The sequence below is a fragment of the Peromyscus californicus genome, unplaced genomic scaffold (assembly GCF_007827085.1).
Source record: "Peromyscus californicus insignis strain IS unplaced genomic scaffold, ASM782708v3 Scaffold_20__1_contigs__length_68692818, whole genome shotgun sequence".
NCBI lineage: Eukaryota > Metazoa > Chordata > Mammalia > Rodentia > Cricetidae > Peromyscus > Peromyscus californicus.
The window spans coordinates 3746504-3767965 of record NW_026294503.1 but is presented as its reverse complement, the minus strand read 5'-3'; the positions used below and the strand labels follow the sequence as shown (position 1 = coordinate 3767965).

At 43.3% G+C, this 21462-nt stretch overlaps 1 protein-coding gene across 2 annotated transcripts in view; it reads left to right on the top strand.

The window, feature by feature from the left end:
* Positions 1-8860: 8860 nt before the first annotated feature.
* The window catches only part of Rnf19a (ring finger protein 19A, RBR E3 ubiquitin protein ligase), a 53344-nt gene continuing 40742 nt past the window's right edge, over positions 8861-21462 (top strand). Inside the window, exon 1 of one of the 2 annotated variants that reach the window (XM_052747622.1) lies at positions 8861-9103. The gene's annotated coding sequence lies outside the window, so the exon portion shown is untranslated. Of the gene's footprint in view, positions 9104-9633; positions 9896-21462 lie in introns of those variants that run through there. The other variant, XM_052747623.1, reaches the window with a different exon arrangement.

Sequence of the window (21462 nt, the reverse complement as noted above, 5' to 3'; positions counted from 1 at the left end):
CCACTTCAACCATCTAAATCCACACATTTTCAGAATCCCAAGACGCTTGCTACGGAATGACTCCTCTTGTACTCAACACTGATCACAGGAAAGGTAATTCAAAGGAGGTCGTGTAATACATGGACCCGACATGACACAGAACCGGGGCTGAGCACCCTCCTCTGACCGGCAACATCTACAGCATTTTCAGCTTTTGTGGGGAGGTTTTGATTTGAATAAAGCTGTGGAAACATTGCAGCTCTGGGTTCCATCTCCCTTCCTGTCCTTGGGATACATTGTACAAAGTGTTGCTTTTTATCGCAGGATATTAAAGTCCTGGAAACAATTTGAAATTGACTTTAGCTACTTCTTTCCCTGGATGCACTGTCCAACCATTTGAGAATCATATTTTCTTTGATTGCTGATAGGAATGCTGGGTTGACAAAGTCAATTCTGCTCCAAACTTGTGGTGTTCTTTGAAAATTCTCAAATATGAATTTTGTCAACTTAACAAAGGGTGCTAAATCCCTCCACCCTGACGTCTAGCTCCAAATATCTATCAGCCAATGTACTCAAGTGCTTACATGCCACCTCTTGCTATCTTTTTACATCCCTTAGACTTTCAATTAGCCCTTTGGATTTCTGACCACATTTACTAGGAAATAACTATTTAAATATGCCTTCCTCTAACACATTTTTAATGGGATTCCCCTGGCAAAAGTAGATGGGATTTTAAAAATTGGAACCATACTAGAAGCAGAATTGTTTTTGGTAACTGCAAGTGACTTTCCTGGCTAGCTTACAGACAGCTAAAGCGACAGCTCTACTTAACAGAGTGGCTGTGCATGGGGACGGACACTGTAAAATCCGTCTGTTCAGCTCAGCAGCAGCTACTCTGTGCTTTGTAGCCTTCCTCCACTGCTTTCTCCTTCTTCAAATATCTTTATCTTCCTACCGTTTCAGTGTTGAGACCCCCGCAAAAATACTGAACAGGATTTGAAAGGAAATTAAAAAACAGAGATAGCACTTCTGAAAAGATATTACTGGGAGGAATAAAGTTTTCTTTCTTCTATAAAAACTTTCTGTGACACACTATCTTCAAACGAAAGCCACTAGATCTAATAACCACTCATTTTAAAATAACACGGTTGCTAACAGCAACAGCCTCTCAGCTATTCCTAAATTTCAGGCATTATGCTTAAAGCTTAGCGTTTGTGTTATTAGTTTCCTTTGACTGGAAAGGCTCTAAGAATCTAACTGTGCATGGTTCTTTTGTTTTGTTTTGAGACAGGTCTCACTACACAGCACTGGCTGGCCTGGAACTCCTATGTGGACCACGTTGGCCTTAAGCTCATGTAGATCAGCCTACCTCTGCCTCCCATGTGCTTCAATTAAAGGCATGTGCCACTACCATGGTCACAATAAACTTCTTTATTCAGCTTTCCATTAGCCTCACAGCCCAGGGTACCAGTCCCACGGCCCCCACAGCATTATCAGGGGGCAGTGGGAAGACCAGTCTCCCAGGGCTGCTACAGGTCACATGCTTCTTGCAAAGACATTGTTCACAGGTGGTTGATATTGTGTGGACTGCATTCTCACATCAGAATTCTCTAGCCATGCCCTCTCTTCTCCTTTTCCTCCAACAGCACAGCACTGCACTGAGAACACTGAATGCTGTGTACCTGGGCTATGCAACCCCAGGATGGAGTGCCCTGATCACAGGACTTTGTATCAGGGTTCTGGGTCATATCTGAAAATGTTCCTGTCTGAAAGCCAGTCCACCCCTGCTTGTTTGCTTTTATTCGGAATATTTCCACTCTAGACAGCACTGCAGCTGAATGCTAAAGCCAACGCTGGAGTGCTACCCATTTGTTGAGATTATATTTTGTAAGTGAGGACTTTATGCTTCTATGCATTGGAATATAACCCTGTTTGCTTATACAATTAACAGTACTGGTCTGTCGGTATGTATACACACAATAATATATCCTTCAAAAATGATAGCAGATGAATTACAGACGCAAATAATTCAACCCAAATCATCTCAAGTTGGGGAAGAAATGGGAACAGAGGACTTATTGTGAACGTGTGTTAAGCACATAATGACTCTCCTGTCACATCTTTACACGGGCTGAAAGGAGACCATGCACATGGGTCTAGGCTTTCTCTAAGCCAAGGGACAAAGTGTCAGTTCCACAATCAGGGAGGGACCCGCAAGAGGAAAACACATAATTATAAACAAGGGAAATGACCATGACAGGTGTTAAAAACAAAGAAAAATATTTTTCAGACATTGTCAGAGAGGCAAAATATAACAACAAATTCCATCACCATTTCTTACACATGTTTCATGTAGGCATAAAATCATATACCAACGTGAAAAAAAACCACTCCCAAGCCAAGTGGATTCACTAAGGGCATCTGAGAGGAAGGAGCCACACAGGAGATTGGGAGCTGGAGAGGGCAGGGATTGGGTGGTCTAGGCACAGCCCAGGGCTAAGGCATTGGGACTGTAGCCTAAAGTGACACTCATTACCAAGATGATTGTGAGGTTTTCCTATTGTCCAATCCAGGACTCTGTGAAAACGAAAGAACATATTGTTAACAAGCAAGCCTCTGCAACAGGCATGTCCTGAGCAAACTGGGACACATGGTCACTCTCATTCATTGCTCATCAAGCCCAGGCATGCTTCCCCAACAGCAACACTGCTATGAACCCAATGAGCCAAACTCATCCCATCCAGTATCGGGTAAGTCTAACCTGCTCTACTTCGAGGTCACCAATACAGGGTGAGCTTGCCTATAATCAAACAGGGAAAGTAATTAAGAAAGATGGGGTAAGAAATTGGGAGCAGTGACCTGAAAATCTAGTCTCCATCAAGAAAATGTGAGAGTCTCTGAACAACGAGTATAGGGCCATAAAGAGACTGCATGCAGTGGGTCCCACGGAAAGGAAACCCCTCTCTCCAGCACTCTGTGAAAGGCCCAATGAGAAATCGATTGTAAGACAACTTCCTGAAGTTGAGCATTGCCATAACGAAGCTCTTAGGCTGTGGTTTCCAGACATGTGGGATGAATTACCCAGAGAGCTTGTTAAATACTAGATCCCAGGACTCCGGCCCCATCAACAGTGACGCTGTTATTCTGAGATAGACCCAGGGATGAATTTTAATAAGCACGCCCAGGTGATGCTAACCCTTCTCTTTGAGAAATGCCGCCCTAAATATTGTTTAAGTAGTCCTTCATGGAGCACCCACTACCACCCCAGCAGGAAGGAGCACCTAGGGCCAGCCTTACAAATGAGTCCTGTGGTGAAGGTGGGCCATGAGGGACAGGTGAGGGGAAATCTGAGCAGCTCAGCCTTAGCTACCGGAAGGACTTTTCTATCAAGGGACCTGTTCTCCATTTGGGAAAGAAAAGGCCTCTCCTTGCCAGGTTCCCTGTATGATCCTAACAAGAGAACAGCTCAAGCAGGGACATGGAGATTCTATTTTTAAAACTCCTATTTGGAATATCCCTATCCTGGTGAGTTTCCCTTGACCTGTAACTGTAGCTAACACTTACTGATGGTGTACTGTGTGCCTAGCCTTGATCCATTACTCATTTAGTCCTGAGAACGGCCCAGTAGGGTAGGGATTTCTGTCCCCATTTTATAGCTGGGCACACTAAGCAGAGCCACTGTGATGCACATACACGGGCCACTAGCAGCATGGTTGGTATCCATGGCACCTCTCCAGTAATTTAGGCCACAACCTTTACAGGCTGACACTGGTCTTGGCACTGTGACTTACAGAAATTTCCCAACTTTCCCAGGGTCCCACAGCTATACCGGAAACTCTGCAACTTCACAGATAAGAATAAGGAGGGAACTGGATAAGAAGAAATGTCTAGGCTCTGATGGGAAGACTGTTGAGTCAATCTGGAAAGCAGCTAGGTGGAAACACAGCAAGCGTGAAAAGGCACGTGGCAGTGATCAGTTGTGCCAACCAAGAGTCTCCCATGTCTTTCTGGAAAGCAAAGGCCCAAGACAACATCTTTGTGTCCTGTTAATGCCAATGGAGAATCAAGCCTGAGTTGTCGGCCATTTCTGAGTGCATTTCCCATCCCCCTGCCTCAGGAAACAACCCTAAGACCAAGCTTCTTGAGGCTGGGGATGTGGCTCATTTGGTAAAATGCTTACATGAGATGTAAAAGTCCTGAGTTCAATCTCCAGCATAAGACTAGTCCATGCCTATAATCCCACAGCAAGGAGATAGAGTCAGAAGTTCAAGGTCGTCCTCAGCTAAAATCAAGCTTCTTGGCCTCTAGTAACCTTAGACAGAATTAATGTTTCTATAATGTTCTTAAATCATATTTTTGGCCCTAGTATTAAACTGTCCCTTTAAATGAGCTAATTACTTTGTTTTTGAGATAGGGTCTTATTATACAGCCCAGGATGGGCTTGAACTTGCTACATAGCCTAGGCTGGTCTCAAACGCACAATCTTCCCACCTCAGCTTCAGCCTCCCCACTGCGGGATTGCAGTTTGCCACCACACCAGGTTAGAGCGATTTTCTTTGTTGTGTTTTCACTAGAGACAGGGCCTCTTGCTGTAGACCAGGCTGGCCTCAAACTCACCAAATCCACCTGCCTTGGCCTCCAGAGTGCTGGGATTAAAGGTGTGTGCTCCCACGCCTTGCTGGGGTGATTTTCTGTGTGTCATGTCTCTGCCAAGTTGATAATGGCTTGAGGGCAGGGATGAGATGAGGCTTTGGTGTCTCTCTGGGTGTGTCTCATGTCCACAGCTAAGCTTCTTGGCTTCCTTCTTCTTTCCCTGGTGCCTAGAACCAAAATGTAGTGTGAAGACCTGAAAGTAATAACGTAGTGCTTTCTGTGTAAAATTAGAGAAGTAATAGCGTAGTACCTTCTGTGGAAAATTAGAGATAAGCACAGGGTTGCTGTGTAACCAGATAGGCGTAACTTACACAGTGAGGCCCAGTGAAGGCTGGTAGATGGAGCTAGGCAGAGGAGAGGGGAGGGAGAATCATAGACAGAGCAACACGTACAATGTTAGGTGGCCCTACAAAGAAAGAGAGGGTAGGAAGGAGACAGAAGGCAGAGAAGAAGGGAGGCAGGAGGTACTTCAGGAATTAGCTGAGGAAAATGTCACCTAGGCTGTGACTCTGGTGAAGGGGCTTGGGACTGGTGTGTGGCAGACGGTGCCAGCTCTGGAGCCAGACAGTCCGATGGGCTACAACACCTCAGCCCTGTTACTACCAGTTACGGAAACTGACCGAATTACTTAATCTCGAGCCTCAGACTCTCATTTGTTAATCTGTTGTTAATATCAACACCTATCTTTGGGGCCTTGTGATAATTAAATGGCTTAATGCTAATAAAACAGGACAGGGCTTGTCATGTAGGATGTACCCAATAAGGAGTAGCTATTATTTAATCCCACTCTTCTCTCTCATTCCCTGTTTTTATTGCATTCCACGCAGGCCTTACCAATTATACACCCCAAGACAAATATGCAAACCATCCATTTCTGTTCCCACAGTCTCAGCCTCCTTAGAACTGTGGCTTCTTTATTGGATCCCTTCGACGGTCTTTTAACTAGTCTTCCTGGTTCTAGTGTTGGTCGCCATAGTTTGATCCATAGAACAGCCAGAGATAGGTTTCAGATCCAAACAGATGCTGTTTACTTTTACAAAATGGACTGATGCACACTAATCAATAGCATCCCCTTACCGCATCCTTCAAGGCACTCAGTCATCTGGCTCCAGAGTCCCTACCTCTCCCATCCAAGCCCTTCCTCTCACTCACTGTGCTTCAGTCTCTGTTGCCTTGAACCTGGACAGGTTTTTCTTGCCAGGACCTCCCACCTGCTGGTCCTCAAGCATCCTCCATGTCCTTTCCTTCTTGCCCTGCAGAACCCAGCTCCATTCCAACAGCAGAAGAGTTGAGTTCAGTTTGAGAGAACAAAATACAGTATTGGCCTTGATACTTTTTATTCTGTTACTTTGTGTCCTGGTTATGTTCCTATTGCTATGAGGACAAAACACCATAGCAAGGCAATTTACAAAAGAAAACACGATTTTTTTCCTCCTAGTTTCTCTTGAGGATTTAAATCAATTGGGTGTACGGTTTCAGAGGGTTATAGTCCATGATGGTAGAGTAGGGTTGGTGGCAGGAACAGCTTACTATCACATCTTGATCCCAATCACCAGGTAAAGAGAGAACTACTGGAGATGGAGGGAGGCTTTTGAAAGCTCAAAGCCCGGCCCAGGACACACCTCCTCCAGCAAGGCCATATCTCTTAATCCTTCCCAAACAGTTCCTCCAACTGGGGACACGTATTCTGACGTATGAACCTTCGGGAGCATTCTCACTGAAACCATCTCACTCTGGGAAATTCATTCCTTATCCCTCGTGCCGCACCCTCCCGTGTAAGTTGTTAGGACAAACACATTGGCGGTGTGCTCCACTGCTGTACCCTCGGGGCAAACATCTCTAAGTTCAGCACACAGCAAACTACGTCTAGAACCAAGGCTGAATGGATCACAATGGGAAATTAGGAGAGTGCCACAAACATCTCTAAGTTCAACACACAGCAAACTACGTCTAGAAACAACACTGAATGGATCACAATGGGAAATTAGGAGAGTGCCGCAAGATACACCTGGGAACGAACCCAAGGAGATGGTGAAGTGTAGCATTGGCTTTCTGTTTCCAATGTACATTGTATCATCTGGAGTTTAACAAACAGACAGCTACCCAGAACCACCTTCATTAGGGTGCAGCCTAGGCATCCGAATTTTTCCACGGTCCACTTGTGGGAGGCAGCCAAACTTGAAGTGATTGCCCTTTGGTCTACGGCCGAGAGAGCAGAGAGATGTTTAGAGGGCACAGTAAACAGGACTTAGTGAAAGTGGATGAAGGAAGAGTGTCTGGGAAGAACCCTAGATTTCTGGCATGGCCATGGTTGAATGAAAGAAGTAAGTTTTGTTTGTTTTAGATAAATCCCTATCCCATCTCAGACAGACTTGAGCTACAGGTATGTCTTAGTTACGGTTTCTATTGCTGCAACAAAAAAACATGACCCAAAAACAAGTTGGGGGAGGAAAGGGCTTACTCAGTTTACACTTCCATTCACTGTTCATCAATGAAGAACTTCAGGACAGGAGCTCAAACAGGACAGGAGCTGATGCAGAGGCCATGGAGGGGTGCTACTTACTGGCTTGTTCCACATGGCTTGCTCAGTCTGCTTTCTTATAGAACCCAGGACCACCAGCCCAGGAATAGAACCACCCACAATGGACTGAGCCCTCCACCATCAATTATTAATTAAGAAAATGCCTTACAGCCTTGTCTACAGCCCTGATCTTATGCGGAGGCATTTTCTTACTTGGGGATCTTGCCTTTCAAATGACTAGCTTGTATCAAGTTGACATAAAACTGTTCAGCACAAGGTGCCTTTACAGATTTAAGTGAGATGTCCAATAGATGTATCTCTTTCTTAATAGATGAATATTGGCCTAGTGAGGAATAGACATCCTTCCAATTTCTAGGAAGACAGAAAAAGAAACTGAATTTCTGAGAACCATGACGGCTATACAGAGTGCAAGACCATTGTTATTTTGCACAACTCAAAACTCCTCCCAGCCATTGCCCCATCTATACTGTAAAGCTAACCTTGCCTTTTTCCTAGGCTTAAAGTGTCCTGTAGTTATCGTATATTGCATGCAGTCTTCAGGTAGCATTTAAAGGTGAACACATGATGGATCTCAACTTCCAATAAATGAAAATCATATCCGAAATTACTTCCTTTAAGATGTGTGGTCAGCTGGGCGGTGGTGGCACAGGCCTTTAATCCCAGCACTTGGGAGGCAGAGGCAGGTGGATCTCTGTGAGTTCGAGGCCAGCCTGGTCTATAGAGTGAGATCCAGGAAAGGTGCAAAGCTACACAGAGAAACCCTGTCTCGAAAACCAAAAAATAAAACAAGACAAAACAAAAAAAGATGTGTGGTCAAAAATACTGAATCTTAAACTGCCCAGCCTGTTTCTAACTGGGAAAAATTTACTGGGTTACCAAAGATGCCAAGTGGGGTTTGAAAAGATATGGCTCCTCGGTTATTTTTTAATTTAGACACACTGAAATAAGGATCAAAAGTGATATATTTAGATTAAGTAACAGATGGTGAATGGACATTTTGGCACCCATCACACCCATTTCTTAGTATTCTAAGGAAATGATCTAAATCCTCCCCAAAAATAAACTAGGAGAGGATGGGATTGGGACTGGAAAAGGATCTGTTTATTCTACTAAGAATCTATAGCAAATCTTGAATAGATGAGAAATTCAGAGGGGGTCTGACTGGATTGATTAAGAAATGGAGAATGGAACACACAGGCTGGATGAAAGTAACGCTGAATTTCTCAGAGATCGATCAGGGCTGAGAGCAGCAGGAACCCGCCTCCCCGCCTTGGCTCGGCTCTCCGGAGGGGGGCTGCCAATCAAGCAGGTGAACCGTGAGAAACAAAGGGGTGAGAGCAGACGGCCGAGTGCCGAGGCAGGGTCCTCCAGCCCAGGACGCGCTGCACCCGGGGCGTGGCTCCTGCCGTCCCCACCTGTCACTCAGAGAGACGTGGTCGGGGTTAGCAGAAGGGCGTCGCCCGCCCTACTGTCCGGGGCGCCCGGGGCGAGCGGCAGCCGGCGGCAGGGCGGGCGGCGAGAGCGCGCAGCGCGAGGCCAGCGTGCGCGAGCCTACGGGCGGCCGCAGCCGGGAGGCGAGCGGGGCCGGCCCCGGAGGGGGAGGGGCGTGACGCCAAGACGTACGTGCGCGCTGGGCGGGGCCATGCCGGGCGGGGCCGGAGTGGGCGGCGGGGGCGGGGCCAGGGGCGAGGGCGGGGGAGAATGGCAGTTGAGGCGCTGGTCCCCGGCTGCGGCGGTCCGGCTGGAGTCACTGAGGGGAGTTCGGGAAAGCGGCCGCCCGCCACACTTGCACCGGTAGCTCCTGCCCGAGCTGAGAAGGTTCCGCGGCGGGGCTGAGGGGCCGTCCTCCGTCCTCCCTCCGGCTTCTGCCTCCGCGGGATGGGCCTGCTCGCCCGCCGCCCCTCGCCGCCGCCGCCCTGAGGAGCTGAGGTACGGCGGGCGCCGCAGCCGCGGGGGCCGGGCGCCTCCCTACGGTCGGGGATTCGAGGCGCCGCTCCGGCCTGGGACCGGGGCCGGGAGACGTGCGCGGCTGCCCCCGGGGCGCGGGCCGGGGCGTGGGGTCCGCGGCCCCGACGGTGTTGTGACTGGCCGCGCGCGGCGCTGCCCCGAGCGGGCGAGAGCCGAGGGCGGCCGCCGCGGGGAGGCGGCGGGGGCGGAGCGCATTCCTGACGGGTGAAATCGGCCCTAACGGGACGCTTGCCGGGCCTCGCCGCACTCTCGCCGCGGACTCGGCCCCCGAAGCCTGCCGCCCGGGGCCCGGGAGGGCGGCGGGGAGATGAGCACACACTCAGGCACCCGCGCGGCGAGCCGTGCGGCCTGGGGGCGAGCGTGTGAGCCGGGGTCTTCCGGGACTCCACCTCCAGGCTCTTCCCCCTTGCCGAGAGCGAGGCCACTACTTTGAATTTCCAGTTTTTCCTACGGTCTGGGATTCCACTCCGCCGTTGCTCTCCCCGCTTTTTCCATTTCCATTAATGGGAAGAAGTAGTTCAGGGTTCATTAATCCCGAGACAAGGGCAGCGAATAAAAGAGGGAAGAGGATGGGGAAGGCTATATATGGGAGAAAGAAAGGTTTCATTTTTTGCTCATTGGCCCCTTGGAGGTAGAAATACATGGCTGGTGCTTTACTTTGTGTCAGATTTGCTGTTGGGAATGTCGGTAAGGTTAGAAAGGACGGCCTTTAAATGCCGCTGCAATTTTCAAACCTGGAGGTGGGCGAGAAAGGTTGGTGTGAAATGATAGCTAGCAAACGGCAAACATGAAAGCCGTCCTTTCCTTGGCTGGTGCTTTCAAAATATTTTGATCTCTCCACATTCTACGTTCGTGTGTGTGTGTGTGTGTGTGTGTGTGTGTGTGTGTGTGTGTGTACACCTGGCTGTCTTTTTTCGTTTGTTTGTTTCTTATTTTAACCTGGATTCATTGACCCTTTTCATTGTATGTAGTGTGACGATATACTTGTTCTTTTTTTTCTTCCGGTTTTGCTGTTAACCGGTCTCAGTGCACATCCTACTGCTTCTGTTTGTAATTCAAGCCATTTCCATATTTGCCTGCTTAAGCTTCTTTAACATCGAGCTGCCTGTATTGAATTAAAATGTAAATATTTAGAAAATGGCGATGACCTTATTTTCAGATGTTCTTTACTTGGTACATGCAATTTCTTGGGAAAGGATTTGGTATTAAGTCTTGGGACTTACTTAACCAAATTATGCAAAACAAAACAAGCCCCCCTTTTTAATTTTTTTTTCAATTACTGTATACAGTGTAAGCTTAAATTTCGTATGACCATGGCAAAAAATTTTAATTCCATTGCAAGGTGTCTTTCTGAGAAAGAAAAAAATATTATCTCGGGGTTCTCAAATTCTCAGGGTTCTCATTTGAGAACCCCAGTAAAATTAATTTTTTTTTAATCTCAGGATTATTTTAGAAGTTGAAACACAGCCTATCCCTTACTAAAATAGCTTCCTGAAATGTCTCGTCTTGGAGATGCCTCAGCTGAATATTAGAATTAATATAGAGAATTGTTCGTTGTATTGTTGTCTAGCTAATGCTAGAATTTAACTTTGAATATTTGTAGCAGTTTGTTGAATTTTTGGTGCCTTTTTTAATCTGACAAAATGAGAGTACCATGTTATTTTCTACTTAAGTGTTGTTAAAGATACTTAAGCACCTGGTAGAAAGTAAATGGACTGACTTGCCATGTTTGAACACAGGTAGTCAAAATGATATTTTTACAATTGTTTGTGTAATGTACTTGGGAGTCGTCACTCTTTTTGAGGTAGGGTTTCACTATGTAGCTTGGTTGGCCTGGATCTTGATCTTGGCTAACCATGAGTTCATACTACCGATAGGATTAAAGGCCTGTGCTACTTGCCCAGCTAGAAGTCACCATTGTTCTTTAATGGGATATATATGTATGTACAAATTTAGGTGAGTGTGGGGGGTGGGGGGCTTGTCCTGAGGATGGGGCTATGCAAGGTAAATACCTTAGTACTCCTTGTCTTTTTTTCTTCTTTCCTGCCTTTTGAAAGGATCTTGTATATTTGTATGGCAGGACCTGGTTTTTCCTGAACACTTAGATATTAAACAGAAATCCTTTGGTTTCTAGTCAGCCCTTACCACCTAATACACATATGTTCTCTGATCATCTGCCTTCCACTTCTTCTGTTTGTAATTTAGCTACTCTAGAGGTTGAGGTGGGAAAGTTGTTAAAATAAAAGCAAACCTGAGCAATTAGCTAGACTTCGTGGCAAACAACAATAAACACTAGTAACAACAATCACCATCACCTGCAGGGCCTGAAGACTGAGAAGTACAGTTTCCTGAAGTTTCTAAGAAGGCAAACTATTTGTGATAACTTGAATTGTCAAGTGCTTGGCCCAGAGTAAGGTGGTGATAAATTTGGGTACTTTCATATTAGAGTTATTCATTTGTATCTTCCCTACTCAGGAAATAGAGTTTTAGAGGATCATCACTTGTCCTCTGAGGGTACCTAGGTGACAGTTGTCAAATGCAGGCCTGTTCTGACTGACCAAGCATATGCTCTTTTATTGATTTTATTGTTGAGGTTTAGCTAAAAAACTTGAGCATCTTGGGCTAACAGCCAAAGTAAAGTTGAGTTTCTAAATGACTGTTTGATTGCATGTTACATTCCATTTGTCCAGCTACTTCTTCAGAACAAAGTTGTAGCCTGTTTGGAAAGACTCACACTCATATAGGGAATACGTTGGCTGAATAAAAGCCTTTAGCTCGACTCCTGTTCAGCAAGTGTGAGATTACCAGTGGAGAGTAACTGAACTCTCTAAACCTAGGAAGTTTCCCCCTCTCCAACTAAGAATAATTTTTCTCTCGTCCTTTTTTAAAGTCACTATGCCAGTTCTTTGTTAACTGACAGAAGATGCGTAGTGTTGAAGCAGCTTATGAATAAGCACACTTATGCAGCTGAAGAGTGAAGGAAAGTATTCATTGCCTAAAACATTTGTATTTCAGATGGTGGTAGACATTGAAATAATTTTAGGTGTTTAAAATTTGGATACTTCATTGTTTCTCTATATTGTCATACATTAGTGATACTTGATATATGAAAATGGGGGAAAAAGCACTTTTTAAAATAAAAAAATAGTACTGGGATGGGCAGTGGTGGCGCACACCTTTAATCTCAGCACTTGGGAGACAGAGGCAGGTGGATCTCTGAGTTCGAGGCCAGCCTGCTCTACAGAGTGAGTTCCACCACCGCCAGAACAACACAGAGAACCCCTGTCTCAAAAAAAAACCCCAAAGCATATTATTATATTGTTTTCATTGTTGTTATCAGTAATATCTGAAGAATTATTTTATTGTATTTTTGTGTGTGTATTTTGCCTGCATGTAAATCTAGTGTAGGACATGTGTGCAGTTTCTGTGGCAGCCAGAAGAGGGCATCAGATTCCTTTGGGACTGGAGTTACATTGGTTGTTAGCTACCATGTGGGTATTGGTAATGAAACCTAGGTCGTCTGGAAGAGCAGCCAGTGTTTGTAAATGAGTCATCTCTCCAGCCCCTGAATACTTTATGTCCATATGTGTGTGCCTGAGTATATGTATGTGCACTACATGAGTGCAGGGCTGAAGGAGTTAGAAGAGTTACTGATGTGTGTCGACTGCCATGTTGGTAACTGAACCCAGGCTGTCTGCAAAAGTAGTTAAATACTTTAACCACTGAGCTGTCTCTCCAGCCGAATAATTGTTTTATTGTTAACATTATTTTGGGAGCTGTTCTACTACCTTAAAATTCTTGTATAGTCTTGTTCTCTTGAGGTTATCTAGTGTTTTATTTTGTTTCCTGGATTTTTGAGACAAGGGCTTGTATAGCCCAGGCTAGTCTCAAAGGAATTTACTGTGCAGTTGGGGATGACCTTGAATTCTTAATCCTCCCACCTCCCAAGTGCTAGGGTTCTACGCCCACTACCGTTCCCAGCTAGTATTTTAAGTCATTTGCTAGAAAATTACTAATTGTTGATTTGATTCTTTTTTAATTTTTAAAATTTTTATTTTATGAGTATGTATGTTTTGGCTACATATATTTCTATATACCACGTACATACTTGGTACTCTTGAGAGGCCAGAAGAGGTTACAGATGGTTGTGAACTGCCATGTGGGTCCTGGGAATCAAACCCAGATATCTGCTGAGCCATCACTCCAGCCTTGTTGATTTGTTTTAGAAGTCCTGTGTGGAAAGGTTTTGCTATGTGAAGGTCTCAGTAGGAGAGAACTAGTTAGCTCTTTTAGCTTAAAAGTTTGTACATTGAATTTTGAAGCACAGTTTTGGTCAGAAACTACCTTTGTTTATTTAAGCCCGAAAGAAACTTCAGAACTGTATCTTTCATCCAAAGCTGGAGTTGTCTCCTTAAAAGTATGTACCCTAACATTTTTATTCCACTCCACTCTAGAGACCCTTAAGAGTGGAAAAAGCCCTTGTACTGTGAATACCTAGCATGTTGCCACTTGAACTTCTCACATTGAATCATAGGAACAAACTAGTTAGAGAAGACCAAGAAGCTATTAGGATACTGATGACAGTAGCAGGAGGCAGAAGTAGGTAAATCTCTGTGAGTTCTAGACCAGCCTGTGTAGCTCAGGCCAGCCAGAGCTACATAGTGAGATCCTGTCTCTAAAACAAAAACAAAGTTTCTGGATGAGGATAATGTAGTACTAAAAACTGCCTTGTCACCAGACAAGTCGTCATTAGTCTGGAATTAACAGATTTATATTTGATAATTTCTAAATCAAGCCTTGTCATTTGTATCTCAAAAGGTTACAATTATTATTTTTATTCATGATCACATAAAAATGTGTAGTAGGTGATGTAAGCTCTGGTGGCAGGGTTGTTTTCTTTGATCATGCTGAAGGTCTTAGCACTTGGTACAGCATGTAGTGAAATAATTTTAGTATTGAATAAGTATTTGCTAAGTGAACAAATACAGTGTGAGACCACACTCTCTTGAACTTCTCTCCCTCCGTTCTCTTCCCTCTCATTGTGCATATCCCAGGCTGGCTTGAATTCCTGATCCGTCGTCTCCTTCCCTTAAGTATTATTAACTATGGTTATGTTGTGCTGGGGATGAAGCTCTGGGCCATGTGCATGCTAGGCAAGCACTTTACCAACTGAGCTACATTCCTCGCCCCAAACAGCAATTTCAGTAGAAATACTGTGTGAACCACAATTTAATTTAAGACGTTCCAGTGTTATATTAAGAAAGTAGAAGAAATAAAGTGAAACTTATTTTTGTAATGAATTTTATTTAGCCCAATACACCCAAAATATCATTTCAACATAATTAATAGGTGACTTTACATTCTTTCATTTGCACAGTAGAGTGTAGCTCTAAGAGTATTTTGTGTGGCATATTCCTTCCTGCAGAAATCTTCATCTTTTTTTATTGCCATCTTGATAGTTTTTTTTTTTAACCTGTCTTTTGAAGCCAAATACAGAATTGGCACTTGCTATTGCAGGATTATTGTGTTGTGTTGAAAGGGTACCTGGATGTTGCTCGGCTTCCCTTTGTCCCTCATTCTCTCTTCCTGTCAGATGAGGGAGTGTACTGTCCTTTATGGTACTGGGTTACGATAAATTAACTAGGCATGTGCAACACTGGCCACTCAGACAAGACTCTGCAGAAGAGTTCTTTCATTAGTAGTACCTTGTCTTCCCAAGACTGGGTGTAGAACAGAAGAAACCCCAGTGAGATTGCTGCAAACGGAGTGCCCTGTTGCCTCCTCTGAACCCTGCTCTCTCCACAGTTTACTGTCCGTTACAGTGAGGTCCAGGTTGCCTCAAAATCCAGTGACAGCTGTCCTTACAAGGGAAAGACAGGAAATTATAGAAGACATGGAAAAAGAGGAGTCAGTATGACTGGGGGACCAAGATTGGAGTAATACAGCCAAAACCCAAGAATTGCTCATAGTCAGAAGCTGGAAGAGGCGTAGAATAGATTCTCCCCCAGAGCTGCAGAAGAACACAGCCCTGCTTATGATCTCAGAACAGAAGAAGTAAATTCCTGTTGTCTAAGCACCACTAGTTTGTGGTTATTTGACAGTACCCACAGGAAACTAATATATAATCAAAAGTCTTCAATAAACCAAAGATTTGTGCTTATCTTGCCTTTCTGTCATGCATTATGATTATTAGGTACTAGACAGTTACATTCTAATCCTTTCTTAGAATTGTCAGGGGAAGTGTGTTAATACCCTCCCAGCCTCAACAGGCTTAAGAAATAGATTATGTCCTGTAAGATCTGTTCTGTAATTTTTACTCCTTTGCCTCTTTTTTTCTCAGCTTGTTCTTTTTTTTTTTTCTCTTCATTTTTAAGGTGTAGTTGATATTTTGGGGGAGGGATAGATAAACTGCCGATAGGGATAAGCTAACAAGTTCTGCTCCTTGAAGTCTGGTTCCTTTCACACCTTTCTCTTTCCTGTACTGACTCCTTCACATCTCTCCTGTACCTTAATTTGAAGTGCCAGAGGACTGATTGCCCACCTGTCTATAGATGTTCCCTTAGTGATTTCATCCATGCTCGTGATTTTACACATCACCCCTATAACAACTCCCAAATGACATTTCTAGGCCTGCGTCTACCCCCACCTTCAGTTCTAGAAGGTATGTTTCCACCTAGATAGTTTTTGTGAAGTGGTTCAGGGTTTTAGAACCTGTTAATGTTCTCCTATCTTAGGAGACCTCTCTGTTTCTTAGTGGCTGCTTTTCAAAATGTTCTTTAGTTAATGCCTTTCAGGAGTCAGTAGTTAAGTATTTACTGTCTCCCTGTTAATACATTGTTTGTTGAGCTGGCCAGAATGTTTTTAATCTTTCTTTTTCCCAGTTAAACAACTACTACCTTCTTTGATAGCAGCTTACTGTTTTCTAATTGATCAGGTAATGTATATTATTTATAATGAGTTTGACTGAAACTACAGAGCACCATTCTGCTCTACTTTCCAGTAATGAACGGGCTTAAATAGGTCAATGTGGCAGGTAGGTTCAAGACATACCTCTTTTGGAAGGCTTTGGCATGTGGGAATAGTTTATTCTGAACTTATAGTTTCTGTTTCTGAGAATCATAGAAAGTATCTTGGGTAGAAGGTGTGTATATGGTGTTGGAAAATGGTATATTTCAAGTCTGGAGTGGATTTTTGAAAAATGAATACTTATCGATGCTAATGATTTGTCCCTTCCCTCCATATTTAGAAGTAATGTTGTGAAAGTATTTGTTCCATTTTTAATATTAGATCACTAGAGTTAGGTTTGTCTAGCTATGTAGATGTAAGAAGACTGAAAACTCGGTATTTACTTTTAAGAAATGTATGTATTTGATAATGTATTCCATATTTCCAAGTGGCTGACTATACTAATGAGAAAAGGCCATTTTAGGCTAGAGAGATGGCTCGGGTCAGGGTAAGAGCGCTTGTTGTTCTTCCAAAGGACCTGAGTTTGGTGCCCAGCACTCACATCAAACAACTCACAACTGACTGTAACTCCAGCTTCAGGGGATTCAACATCTTTTTAGGGACTTTGAGGGCACGAACACACATAGCATATACACATACGCTTACACTGGATGGAAATTGCAGCAGATAGAAGATGGCGAAAGAAAAGGTTGATAAAATTGAAGGTAGAATAATAAAAGCTTGCCAAGTTAATGAATTGGGGGGGAAAGAGACAAAATGAGCATATTGGCCACTGAACAAACATAAGCTGTCAAATATATGATTATAATTTCATAAGCAGAGGAGAGAGAGAGAAAATATTAGAGTTAAAAATGTGAAAAGAAGTAATTCCTTAATTTGTTTAATTTAAAATCCAAGAAGTTCATTGAGTCTCAAACAAAATTAATACAAAGAAAACATCTTAACCACACTGCTTGTGATGGCTAATCACCATTACCAGTTTTATTGGATTTGGCGTCATCATTGATCCATATCTCTGGATATGTATAAGGGTGTTCTTAGGAAGGTCTAATTGGAGAAAGAAGACCTACCCTGAACATGGGCAGCATCATGAGGAAAAATCAAATTGAGCACTGGCATTTTTCTACCTAGATGCAATGTGACCTATATTCGTATGTAAGTGTGTGTGCATGTGGAGGCCAGCTACCTTGCTTCTTGGTGTGATGAACTGTATTCTTGAACTATGAATCCAAAATAAACCTTAAGTTGCTGTTTTGGTTGGGTGCTTTATCACAGCAACCAGAAAGAAAACCAATATAATGCTTAATACCAAGCATATAAATTAATAAGACAAAAAGAAAGAATCACATTGCCTAAAGGGGAATTGATGAAAACAGCTTAGTGCTGTGAGAGATCTGCACACCAAGATGTATTAAAGAGGGGTAAGATGATACCAGATTTGGGGGATGGACGTGAGCCACATAAAGAAATGAAGAGCTCCAGAAATGGCAAATATGTTGAAAAATAGTGTCTTAGTTATTCCTGTGAAGAGACCATGACAACAGCATGGTCTTGTAAAGCATTTTCTTATAAAGGAAAACATTTAATTGGGGCTGGCATACAGTTCAGAGGTTTAATCCATTATTGTCATGGCAGGAAGCGGGGCAGCATGCAGGCTGACACAGTGCTAGAGAAGGAGCGGAGAGTTCCACATCTGGATTTGAGGGCAGCAAGAAGAGACAGAGCCATGGCTTGAACTTTGAGTCCTCAAAGCTCTTCACCCTCTAGTGACACACATCCTCCCACAAGGCCACACCTACTCCAACAAGGCCACATCTCCACATCATCCATACCCAATGAGCCTATGGGGGCTGTTTTCTTTCAAATCACCACAAATTGGCTCTGTCTTTGAAAGAATTTTTTTTTTTTTTTTTTGGTTTTTCGAGACAGGGTTTCTCTGTGTAGCTTTGCACCTTTCCTGGAACTCACTTGGTAGCCCAGGCTGGCCTCGAACTCACAGAGATCCGCCGGCCTCTGCCTCCCGAGTGCTGGGATTAAAGGCGTGCGCCACCACCACCCGGCGAAAGAATTATTTTTAAATTACATTTTTGAAGGGGTGGGGCATGTGTGTCTGGGCATGAATGTGAAGGTCAGAGAACGTTTCAGCTTGCAGAATTGAACTCAGGTCATCAGATTTGGTGGCAAGCACTGGTTGAGCCATCTCATTGGCCCCTCTGAAAGGGTTTGTAAGCCTAAAAACTGGTACAATAATTTATAAAGGCGTTTCATAAATGTGACAATTAAAATCTTAATTTCTACATTTTAAAACATCAAATTAAAAATCACATTTGGATAAGGTAAATATTGAATGTTTTCAATTAAAAGGGAACAGTGTTTAAATGTAAAAATGAACAAAAAGTGAACAGATAAAGTAGGGATACATGTAAATGCATTTTTAAGTTGTTTAGTAATGAAATAAATTGAAGTTAGTAGTTTTTGCTACTCAAAAAACTGTTGCTATATTAAAAGATGTTGACGAGCATTGAGGGAAATAAACATCTTAGTAGTCTACTTCAGGTGCTTATTTTAGAAGTCCCCGTCATTTAAAAGATAGTAGGGGGTTCATGCGCCAAGATGTGACTTTATCAGTTTAATGGGTTGGATGGAGCGAAGGTCATTATTCAATAATTAGTGTTAAAATAATTGGGCAGCTATTTAGAAGTAAAAGTTGGATCTTTTGCTTATATTAAAATATTGAATGAATCAAAAATTTAGGGAAAAATAAACTTTAGAAGTAGCAGAAGACATTATAGAGTTTTATTTAATTTTAAATTCTATTTTTCAGTGCTTGAGAGGCAGAAACAAGCAGTTCTGTGAGTTTGAAGCCAGCCTGGTCTACATAGCAAGTTCCAGGCCAGCCAGGGTTACACAGTGAGGTCCTCTCCTCACCCCAAAATTCATTAAATTACATTTGGCCATAAGTGGAGGGTCTCTCCTTCTGTTATGTAGGTTCCAGGGATTGGGCTGAGGTGGTCAGTCTTAGTGGCAAGTACCTGAAGCTATCACCAGCCTCTTAATTTTAAAAGTATAGTCTTGAAATGTGTAAGCCTTTTCTAAGTGGAAAAAACAAAGGTCATAAAGACAAAGATGTGAATTGTAAAATTTTTTCATTGGAAAATAGCTGTACAATCAAATAAAAAAAGATATCGACGTGGCACCATGTTTCTTATATAAAACTAGGTTTTTTTTTTTTTTTTTTTTTTTTTTTTTTGGTTTTTTGAGACAGGGTTTCTCTGTGTAGCTTTGCGCCTTTCCTGGGACTCACTTGGTAGCCCAAGCTGGCCTCGAACTCACAGAGATCCTCCTGGCTCTGCCTCCCGAGTGCTGGGATTAGAGGCGTGCGCCGCCACCACCGCCCAGCCCAAAACTAGGTCTTTATATAAATAGGGGAAGGTCACCATCAGGATTTTCTCTTGAAGTATTATTAATTAATAATGCAGACTTTGTGTGTGGGTGTATATTTTGGGGTACAGGAGAGATGAACTCACTAGAATACTATGCTTTTTTAAAGTTTGATTTTGGGGAGAGAACTAACAGCTGTCTCCCTAGCCCTGGTCTGCAGACATTTTTTACCTAGCCTTCCTCATTTCCAAAGTACCTCTAATGAATTATAAGTCATTTATTTAAGTACATGATTAGGAGATGTTTATCAATAGAATACTTTGAATCTGTAATCCTTGAAATTCTATAGTGTCAAGATACCTAACATATTTGACATATTTTATTATATCCCATAGCAACTTGTGGGGTAAAAAAGATTGTTTTCACAATTTAAAAATTTACCTATAGACCAGGCAGTGATGGTGCACGCCTTTAATCCCAGCACTCTAGAGGGAGAGGCAGGTGGATAATCTGGTCTACAGAGTGAGTTCCAGGACAGCCAGAACTACACAAAGAAACCTTGTCTCAAAAAAAAAAAAAAAACCATACCAAAAAAAATTTTGTGTAGAAAGACTATGGTTTAATAAGGACACATCAGCAGTAGCAAACCTGACGCATTTTTTGTAGCAAATACTATTTTCTATAAGCTACACATTGTGTGAGGTACCAGAGAGACACAGCTTACATTTCACTTCAGTAATAAGTTAGGTTTACTTAGATACTTTGTCAAAAGTTGATTTCACATTATTCTCCTAACTTCTGTTTGGAGTGATTGATATCCATATTTGTAATGGAGATCACAGACTCCTTCTCGAGCAGTGGTTCTCAACCTTCCTAATGCTGCGACCTTTCAATACAGTTCCTACTGTTGTGATGACCCTCAACTATAAAATTACTTTCATTGCTACTTCATAACTAATTTTGCTACTGTTGTGAATCATATGTAAATATCCTATATGCAGGATATCTGATATATGACTCCTGTGAAAGGGTCACTTGACCTCCAAAGGGGTCATGAAGCACAGGTTGAGAACCACTGTTCTAGAGTATTGTTGTCACTAAAGATGGCTGAGGTCTTGACTCCCAAGTTTCTTCTGATGCTGGGTATTTTTTGTTTACCACTCCCACCACATCCTCCAGGTCCCATTTTAAAAACTGTGGACCAGGCCTGGTGGCACCTGTCTTTAATCCCAGCACCCAGGAGGCAGAGGCTGGTAGGTCTCTGTGAGTTCAAGGCCAGCCTGGTCTACATAGTTCCAGGAAAGCCAGAGCTACATAATAGAGAGAGACCCTGCCCCTCCCCCCATTTTTTTTTTTTAATAGTTTTTTTGAGACAGGGTTTCTCCATGTAGCCCTGACTGTCCTGAACTTGCTCTGTAAACCAGGCTGGCCTCAAACTCACAAAGATCCGCCTGCCTCTGCCTCCCGAGTGTTTTAGTTGTTTTCATTTTATGTATATGAATGTTCTCCTGCACCACGTGTGTACCACACCAGATATGTGTGCCTTGGACCATTGGAGGTCAGAAGACAGAACTGGAGTTACAGACTGTTGTGAGCCATCATGTGGGTGCTGGGTACAGGACTCAGGTCCTCTGCGAGAGCAGCAAGTACTCTTAAATGCTGACCCGCTGCTCCAACCGCTAGATCCACTCTTCATTCACCCCTCTGTCTTGCTTTGTGATCCAGAGTATTAACCTCTAAGAATTGTCTCAGTTGTCCTCTTGTTGACTTTTAGTTGAATTTAGCCAAATTTGAGGCCCTGGTTGGATATTGGATCCAGAGGAGAAAAAAAATGGGTATTTATTCTTTCCTTTGTGCATCCACCTAAGGGATGGCAGCAGCTTTATCTTTGTTAAATTTTCTTTTTAACCCTATCCCCGCCTTTCTAAGTGCACATCCTTCACTTACCTCTTTGAGTGAGAATGCTGTTTTTA